The sequence below is a fragment of the Haemaphysalis longicornis genome, unplaced genomic scaffold (assembly GCF_048455015.1).
Source record: "Haemaphysalis longicornis isolate Haplotype H1 unplaced genomic scaffold, Haemaphysalis longicornis Haplotype H1 scaffold_12, whole genome shotgun sequence".
Taxonomy (NCBI): Eukaryota; Metazoa; Arthropoda; class Arachnida; order Ixodida; family Ixodidae; genus Haemaphysalis; species Haemaphysalis longicornis.
The window spans coordinates 16542831-16551750 of NW_027526225.1; positions in this window are offsets into that span (position 1 = coordinate 16542831).

Sequence of the window (8920 nt, forward strand, 5' to 3'; positions counted from 1 at the left end):
ACCTTCAGAGACTACTTAGTCCCAAAAATGGCCCATAAAGTATCTTAAAACGCTGTTCTGACCGACGCCAATCGCCTGAGCTCCTATTCACGCCTTTCGTAGGCGTCTGGCGGCATTTTTGCTAGTTTTCGTTGTCAGCAACCATGTATATCAGTGGTCGGCAACTTGTCGCCAACTGTAAACTATTATGCCGCCCCCAGAACGACGTCAGAACCCGCCCTCCCTATGTCAATTCTTATCCGAAGGCTGACATAGCAATTTAAACCTCAAATGGGGTTAAAACAGAGCCAGGTCAGTTCCAGTTGACGTTGCCCCTGTTACGATTCAGCGCGGCGCTACCCTTTGCCAGCGTGCTTGAAGCTTTACGCAGTGCGGGGAAGTTCCCTGTGCTTGGTGGCTAAGCCCGCCTTCCGCGAACATGCTACGAGAAGCGGGAGTGTGTCCGCCGCGCGTGAGCCTCCCTGGCGGGGAATCATGACCGCGGCAGTTGCAAAATACCAAACACTGTTCTAACGGAGACGAATAGACTTGAATCTGCGAGCGGACGCCACTCGCCAAGATCTCCTCTCCCCCTCTCTCAGACGCAACGTGCGCCGGTATTCACGACACCGAGAAAGATTGTTCGTGTCTGTACTGCTCTCGTTTCATGTCACGTGCTCTAAAATATCACCATCATGAACACTGAAGACGAAGAGCAAGAAGATCTGCTCCTTGTGGCGCGATGGCGCGATTGAAATTCTGGCAGCCATTAAAGAAAGGATGCAGATGGTTCCCCGGTCTCTCTCGTGTTTACAAGTGGTGCCGTGACCAGGATATCTACCTCCACGCCACGAAAGCAAGCAGCCTGCCGTGGAGCAGCGGAGAAGACGGCGGCGTCGGAGCAGCTGATCGACCTGGTCCAGACAACGAGGAGACCCCGGCGGAATCAACGGGATCCGCCGAGCTGGCTGAAACGTAAGAGGACTTCCGACAACCCTCTTCCAAGATGAGCAAAGAGATAGTAACAAAGAAGAGGAGGGCGATACGCGTGCAAATTACGCAGCTTATCAACGCAGCCGAACAGCAAATAGCCGAAAGAGCCGAAAGGACAACGTTATGCTCCACGCAAGCACAGATCAAGGGAATGGAAGCGCGACTTAATAAAGCAAATAACCAAATGGAGCAATATCTAACAGACGAAGTGGCGGACAGCGAATTTAAAAGAATCCTTGAATATGACATGAAAATATTGGCTATACTCTTGAAGCTTGAAATGAGCATTGTGGAATCCATCCCAAGCAACATAAATAGCCCGCCGATAGCACCACTCCCACAGTGCAGCGCAAGGACAGATGAATCGGAGTTGGTCAAATTGCCAAAGTTAGAGCTTATAAAATTCGACGGGAATATGCTTGAGTGGAACAGATTTTGGACCCAATACAAGTCATCAGTTCACGACAGGCCTAACATGAGCAAAGCTCAGAAGTTCAACTATTTGATGGCGTCATTAGACGGAAAGGCAGCTGCTGAAATAGAAGGCTTACAGTTTTGCGCAGAAAAGAACTACGATCATGCAGTTCAATTGCTATTGGAAGCTTATGGAAGACACGACAAATCGGTGGATCTTCACATGAACGAGCTGCTAAACATTCGAAAAGTGAAATCAATAAAGGATATTGAAGATCTTCGACGGCTGGTCCAGGCGGTACAAGTGAACATGCTCGCCCTTGAATCCCTAGATGTAAAACCCGAGTGCTATGCACCAATGCTAATGCCAGTGTTGAAGAGGGCTATTCCAGCAGAACTGTCAGTAGAGTTCAAGTTGGAGGAGTTGTCGCAGAACACACGGAACAGGGAAGAAAGACAGCAAAACGAGTCAACAGGAAAAAAAAGCGCAGAAGAACTAACCCGGTTGCTTGAATTCCTTCGGCATCAAGTAAACTTACGAGAGGAGACAGAAAAGGAGCAAACAACGGTCTCTCAAAAACAGTCAAAAGAAAGCACGAGACAGTTTCCAACGACAACAAATTTTTACAGCTCATCCGAAAGAGTGTGCGTATTTTGCAAACAAAACAACCACACGACTGAGGATTGCCGGCGCAATATGCAAATGGAAGAGAAAAAGGCAGCACTAACAGCTAACCGGGCATGTTTCAGGTGCACGCGGCCAAATCACAGTGCGCGTGTCTGCAGAGCCAGCGTGCGATGCAAACAGTGTAAAGGAAGGCACGCGACAACAATGAAGGCACGCGACAAAGCGACAAAAGAAAGCAGAACAACATGCCGCGATGGTACAGCCACAAGAATCGACGGCCTGCACCATGCATGCCATTGAACGGCAGGAAAGGCAGCGAGTACTGCTACAAACTGCGGTAGCTTGGATTGAAGGAGACTCCTCAGGCAACTACGCACGAATCTTACTTGACAGCGGCAGCCAAAGGTCATTCATCGCAGCTAGATTAGCAGAAGCAATTGGTGCAAAGATCATCAAACAAGAAAAGTTGACGATTGGCTCGTTCGGCGGTAATGAAACGGTGAAGACCATGGATGTGGGGCAAGTAACAGTAGGGCTGGAAACCAAGAGCTCGACCACCACAATCGAAGCACTGAAAGTAGACGTGATATCGAATTGCTTGCCAGGACCCAGCAAAGACATCAGCGAAGATATGAAGAAACTAGATTTGGCAATTGCCGACGACACCAGTAAAACAAGAACGGAAAAGTCGATAGGTTTGCTAATTGGCTCAGATTTTTATTGGGAATTCTTCACAGGAAAGATAAAACGAATGGGTGACAAATTAATGGCCTCGGAAACAACGCTCGGATGGGTAGTGCAAGGACCATACCGTCAAAACAAACCGAAAGTGACAAAAGACCAGGCAGTCATGGTACTTCATGTCGAAGCTACTGATAAAGGAATACAGGACGAATTACAGAAATTCTGGAATTTGGAGTCAATCGGCATCACAATGAAACATGGTCTACCAAGTAACGAAGATAAGGTGTTAGAGGAGTTCGAGGAGAAAATAACGATGGAAAATGGTCGCTACGCAGTAGGTCTGCCATGGAAAGAGAACGTAAACCTGGACACGAACAGAGAAATTGCAGTGAAAAGGCTACGGCAATTAACAACGAGGCTGAAGAAGAGTGGTGCTCTCAGAAGGTATGACGAGGCAATCTCAGAATATTTCACCTCTGGGGTGGCGGAAGAGGTACAGGAGGGAGCAGGAAAACCAAATACCCTTTGCTACTAATGCCCCACCACGTAGTCATACGAGAGGACCGAGCAACCACGAAAGTCAGAGTCGTTTTCGACGCGTCGTCAGGCTCGATGGAAAACAGATCGCTAAACGACAATTTAGAAGCCGGTCCAAACTTTAACGAGGACATACTGTCCATGTTTATAAACTTCAGAAAAGAAAAGATTGCCCTGATCGGAGACGTGGAAAAGGCATTTTTGCAGATCAGCATCCACGAGGAAGACCGAGACTCTTTGCGGTTTCTGTGGTGGAAACACGACGACCAGGAAAAACTAACTGACGAAATTCAGGCGTGGAGGATGACAAGAGTGACATTCGGCACCACACCGAGCACATTTCTACTGGCAGCCACAATTAAGCACCGTCTAAAAGAAAGGACTTCTGAATTTCCAGGAACAACAAAAAGGCTACAGAGAGCAATTTACGTCGACGACGTGATGCTCGGAGCGGACACAGTCGTTGAAGCCATCAAACTGTACAACGAGACGAAAATGGTGTTCGACAGAGCCTCGATGAACGTGAGAAAATGGACGTCAAACGACAAGCGAGTAAATGAAGTCTTCGACGCAACCAAAAAGGACGAGGGTGTGCACAAGGAGCTTCGGTCAAGCGGCCGAACGAAGTTGTTAGGAATGATATGGAAACACCACGACGACGTTCTGTGCTTTCCAGTGGAGAAATGGGTGTCAGAACTAACAATGCTCCCACTGACTAAAAGAACGGTGCTACAGGCAACTGCTAAAATATTTTATCCACTCGGACTATTGTCGCCATTCACCATACGAGCGAAAATAGGTTTCCAGAGGCTATGGAAACTGGACACAACATGGGATGATCCTTTACCTGCTGAAGAAAACAAAAGGTGGAGAGTTTTAATTGAAGAGGCATTAGCGATGAAGCACCTCCAAGTGCCCAGGTGCTATGCTGAAAATCAAGGTATGATACAAGACTCAACGCTGCGCGTCTTTGCCGACGCAAGCCCACTAGCATATGGAGCAGCAGCGTACCTCGTGACATCAAACAGCAATGGAACAACGACGGCAACATTGATGGTGGTGAAAAGTCGTGTGGCTCCGATCAAAGAACGAACGTTGGCTCGATTGGAACTGATGGCAGCAGTGCTAGCCGCAAAGTTAGGAGATTACGTACAAAAACACTACGTGGGAAACCTGGGAAGCAGTCACTTTTCGACTGACGCTATGATAGTGTTGCACTGGATCAACGGAAGCAGCAAGAAAGAAGCATTCGTAGAGAATAGAGTCGCGGAAATACGGGCGAAAACGAGAGCGGGGAGCTGGTCATTTTGACAAGGAGAAGATAACCCAGCAGACCTACTAACGCGGGGAATCAAAGCACGTGCCTTGATTGAGTCACAACTGTGGTGGCGCGGACCCAGTTGGCTAGCGTCACAAGAAATTGATCGCTACAAAAACTGCGGACGAGACGACCAGTTAATGATTGAAGAACAGAGGATGCAGATGGTTCCCCGGTCTCTCTCGTGTTTACAAGTGTAAACACGACGGAACACAGACGGAACAGAGAGAGCGACATCATCGAAATTGAACATCAAGAACTATGGATCATACAATCGCCTTCTGAGAACAACTGCTTGGGTATTTAGATTCGTCAAGAACCTTAGAAAAGAACATTGGAAGGGGCCATTGGGAACGCAAGAAATAACCTCAGCGGAAAATTACTGGATTAAGAAAGCTCAAGAAACATATACAGGGCACAGCCATTCGCACGGAAAAGGAAAAAAAAACGTGTTTCAAATACAAGGACAAGACGTATTTATTGACGATGAGGGGATTATGCGGCAAAAAGGACGCGTTCGATATAGCAATACGATAAACAAGCACGTCATCGTGTTACCGAAGCAAGGACATTTCACGGAGTTGCTTGTGAATCAAGTTCACCGTCTGACGATGCATGGTGGAGTTCAAGCAACGCTTGCTCAGCTGCGAACACGATTTTGGATCTTGCAAGGCCGTCAGACGGTCAACCGAGTAATAAACAAATGCATCATTTGTAAAAGACACAATGCAAGACCACTGAGCCAAGTGACACCTCCCTTACCAGCGGACCGAGTCACGCAAACCATGCCATTTCAAGTCAGCGGAGTAGACTTTACAGGCCCGCTCTACGCAGCAGACAAGGGCCAGTGCCTGAAACAGTATATCGTGATTTTCACCTGTGCTGTCTCAAGAGCAGTTCATCTGGAAGTGGTCAACAACATGTCAACACTCAACTTCTTGCAAGCATTCCGCAGATTGACAGCGCGGCGAGGAATGCCAGCAATAGTGTATTCAGATAATGCGAAAACCTTCAAGAAGGCGGCGAAAGACATCAATGATGTACTGGGCACCGTTCAACGAGAAAACTTGGATAATTACTGCAGCTTACGTAATATCAAGTGGAAGCTGATAGCGGAGGGCGCACCGTGGTGGGGAGGGTTTTATGAGCGTCTTATACGCAGCCTTAAAACCTCCCTGCGGAAAATCATCGTGAGGATGACTATTACAATAGAAGAGCTGCGAACCGTCATAACAGAAGTGGAAGGAGCTTTAAATAACCGACCGTTGACCTACGTGCACGGCGAGCCTCGCGAGCCTATGCCAATAACCCCTGCGGATATCATCGGAGGGAGACAGCAACTTAACGATTCACAACGTCTCATCTGCGGGAATATCGAAGAAGCCTGGCGAAGTAGGTGTCGGATCGTGCGGACTTGGTGGGCAAGATGGCATCGAGAATATCTGAGAGAAATCCGAGCGACAGCGCGCACAGAAGCAACGGTCAGTAAAGCATTGGAGGAAGGCGACGTAGTTCTTCTGGGAGGAACCGGCCCAAGAACATTCTGGGAAATGTGTAGAATAGAGAAGACGTATACAGGACGTGATGGTGGGACAAGGGCGTGTCTTCTGCGGAGAAGCAACAAGGAGCTTATACGGCGGTCTACCAAGCACGTTTACCCGCTCGAGGATGGTTTCAAATAAGCGCCCCACTGATCCTTCAAGCGCACTTCCGGCGGGCGGGACTCTGTAAAATATCACCATCACGAACACTGAAGACGAAGAGCAAGAAGATCTGTTCCTTGTGGCGCGAGGGCGCGATCGAAATTCTGGCAGCCATTAAAGAAAGGATGCAGATGGTTCCCCGGTCTCTCTCGTGTTTACACGTGCAAAGCATTGTGAGGGCTGATTGATTGTTGGCGTTTGAAGTTACAAATACGCGTTCCCTTGATCGCGTTTCATTCGGCCGTCTGCATAGGATCCTGCCTATGCTCTGTTCGAGTCAAGCTGTAAGCTCGCCCGGAAGGGTGCTGTTCCTGTGTCGTCGCTGTTCCCCTCTTGCCATGCCGAAAAAATGTTATGGTTTGACTTCCGTTCTTCGTCATCAACTCCAAGGCAGCTGCGTTAGCTCTACACTCGTTCACCTCACTACCACTGCATGACGGAGGCGACCGAACAGGTTCGGGGACGTCTTCGCGAATGTAACATCCCCCCTGTTCACTCTTTGCAGGATAACATCTTCACTGTATTTCTTTGAACTGTTAAAAAAAAAGCCCCGCCGCCACCCGATTTCCCGTCCGGCCCTTGCCGTCCGGCCCTTGCCGTGTCGGCGTCAGGCAACCCGGCCTGCCACCTCGGACGTGTTCCGACGCAGGGTGTACATGGGTTTGAGCCGCTTGTTAGCATTGTTTGATTCCTTCGCACACGGATAATAATATATTTAAAAAAAAATGAAGGAATCTCACATTAACGCGCAAGACGTGAAGGTAGAGAAGCTGTACGCATCATTCACGACGATCACAAAAGTGCCAACGATTTAAGTCCATGAAGGAAGGCATTGATACAGAGCAGAGACGAACTAAAATGAACCCCACCATATAGGGTCGAATAACATGAATTTTCAAACTGCTTTTCAATATACCCTTGGTTTTGTCTCCACAGCATCTTTCTTGGACAAACGACGGAGGGCGCCCCACGGCCAGGTAAAAAATTGGCCGCGTATCTGCTCCTTTCGTTGCAAATGACGTCAAAAGACGATAATCTTTATCGGCTTTTGCGAAGTAAATGCCTCCTTTCGCTTTACCGCTCACCTCTCATGTTGTTCCTCTTGCGTCGCGCTCCTCCCAAGGTAAAGATGCCAAATGTTTGCTTAAATCATTTTAAATTTCCCGCGTTCCACTGCTCCGAACCGGGTGTCTCGATGCGAACGCTGCCGTACGGCGAAGACGGGCTTTAATTGAGGCACCCTACTAAAACGTTTATAGAACCGCGTTTCCCTACTCCACGTGCGTTGCAAGCAGAACGTGGAAACTACCTAGTGGAACCTTGCGTAATTGTTGCCGGTTGATGTCTTAAAATGGCGCCAGAAGCTATAGTGGCGCGGGTGGCAGCAGGCGACGGCGGAGTGAATTCTTTTTCTGCAGTTGATGAAGTATTTAATTTCGCAAAAGTCAAGCATGTTTGAATTTTTATAAAGGAACACTGCAAATATCACTTCTGTATTGATTTGTTGTCTCATATTTGCGTAATGTCTTGTTCTTCTTCAACAATGTTGACAAGTATGAACATTACACCGGACCAAGACGGGTAGATTTAGCTGTAACTATATAAGACTATTGCACAGGCATTGCTTTGCTTTGGCCGGGTGGCTGAATCGAGTCACAGACAGACAGACGGACAGACACACACAGACACACAGACATACAGACAGACCAAAATTTCTGGGTTTAAGTAGCCCAAGAAAGACTATCGTCTTTAAAAATCACCCTGAAATAGGCACGGATGCCTTCCCAGAGAACTGCCGCGTAAGAATTCTCGGCTGGGCTCTTGAGTCAGGCGGCAGAACAAAGCTCACACTCGTCGAAACAAAAAATAGTTAAATTGCTGCCATTATAAAACGCATAAACAATAGAAGCGCAAGAAAGAAAGTAGGAACGGTAATGAGCCACTGATAACGAGCAGGATATCACACAGATTACCGTACCTCAAATTTATCCGCATCGAAGAAAATCAGAGAAACACTATCATCAAGAAAACATATAAGGCAGTTCTCAACTTCGCAATTTTGACCGAGAGACTAAGTCACAGCCGGTGGACAATCAGGGTAACGGACAACCTGAGACGGAGGCTAGAAGAACGATAAGGGCATTAAATCGATGAAAGAACATTGGGAGGCAAAGAGTGAACTCAGGCAGCGCAGGACAAGAGCAGTGAGGGTCAACTGGAGGGGCCTTCGTCTTGCAGTCGACCAAAATAGGAAGTTGATGATGATGACGATGAATAGGCCCAAAAATTGTGTGCTCATAACGCTCCAGAAGAAATCAGCGAAACCATTCTCCTAGAATCAAGAGAGCGGTTGGAAAAACAAAATGGAAACGGGCCATTGTATGGGAGACCCCTTCAAAGAAGAAACGACCGCGCCATGAGAGACATGTCACAGATCCAGCGACTCCGCATAAAAGCTCTCCTCTACAAAAAACATGGATCCAAGCCTACCCAAAAACAGGCGACATGGCAGGTTCAAGTCCAATTGAGGGAAGTTCCAAACACATGAGACCCCAGTATTAATTGACTCAGGCAAGTACAAATCGAGAAGACAGGAATTGTCGTAGTCGACTACTTAGGCAATCTTTGCGACTGAATGGCCCTTTTACTTACGGAAACAACAAA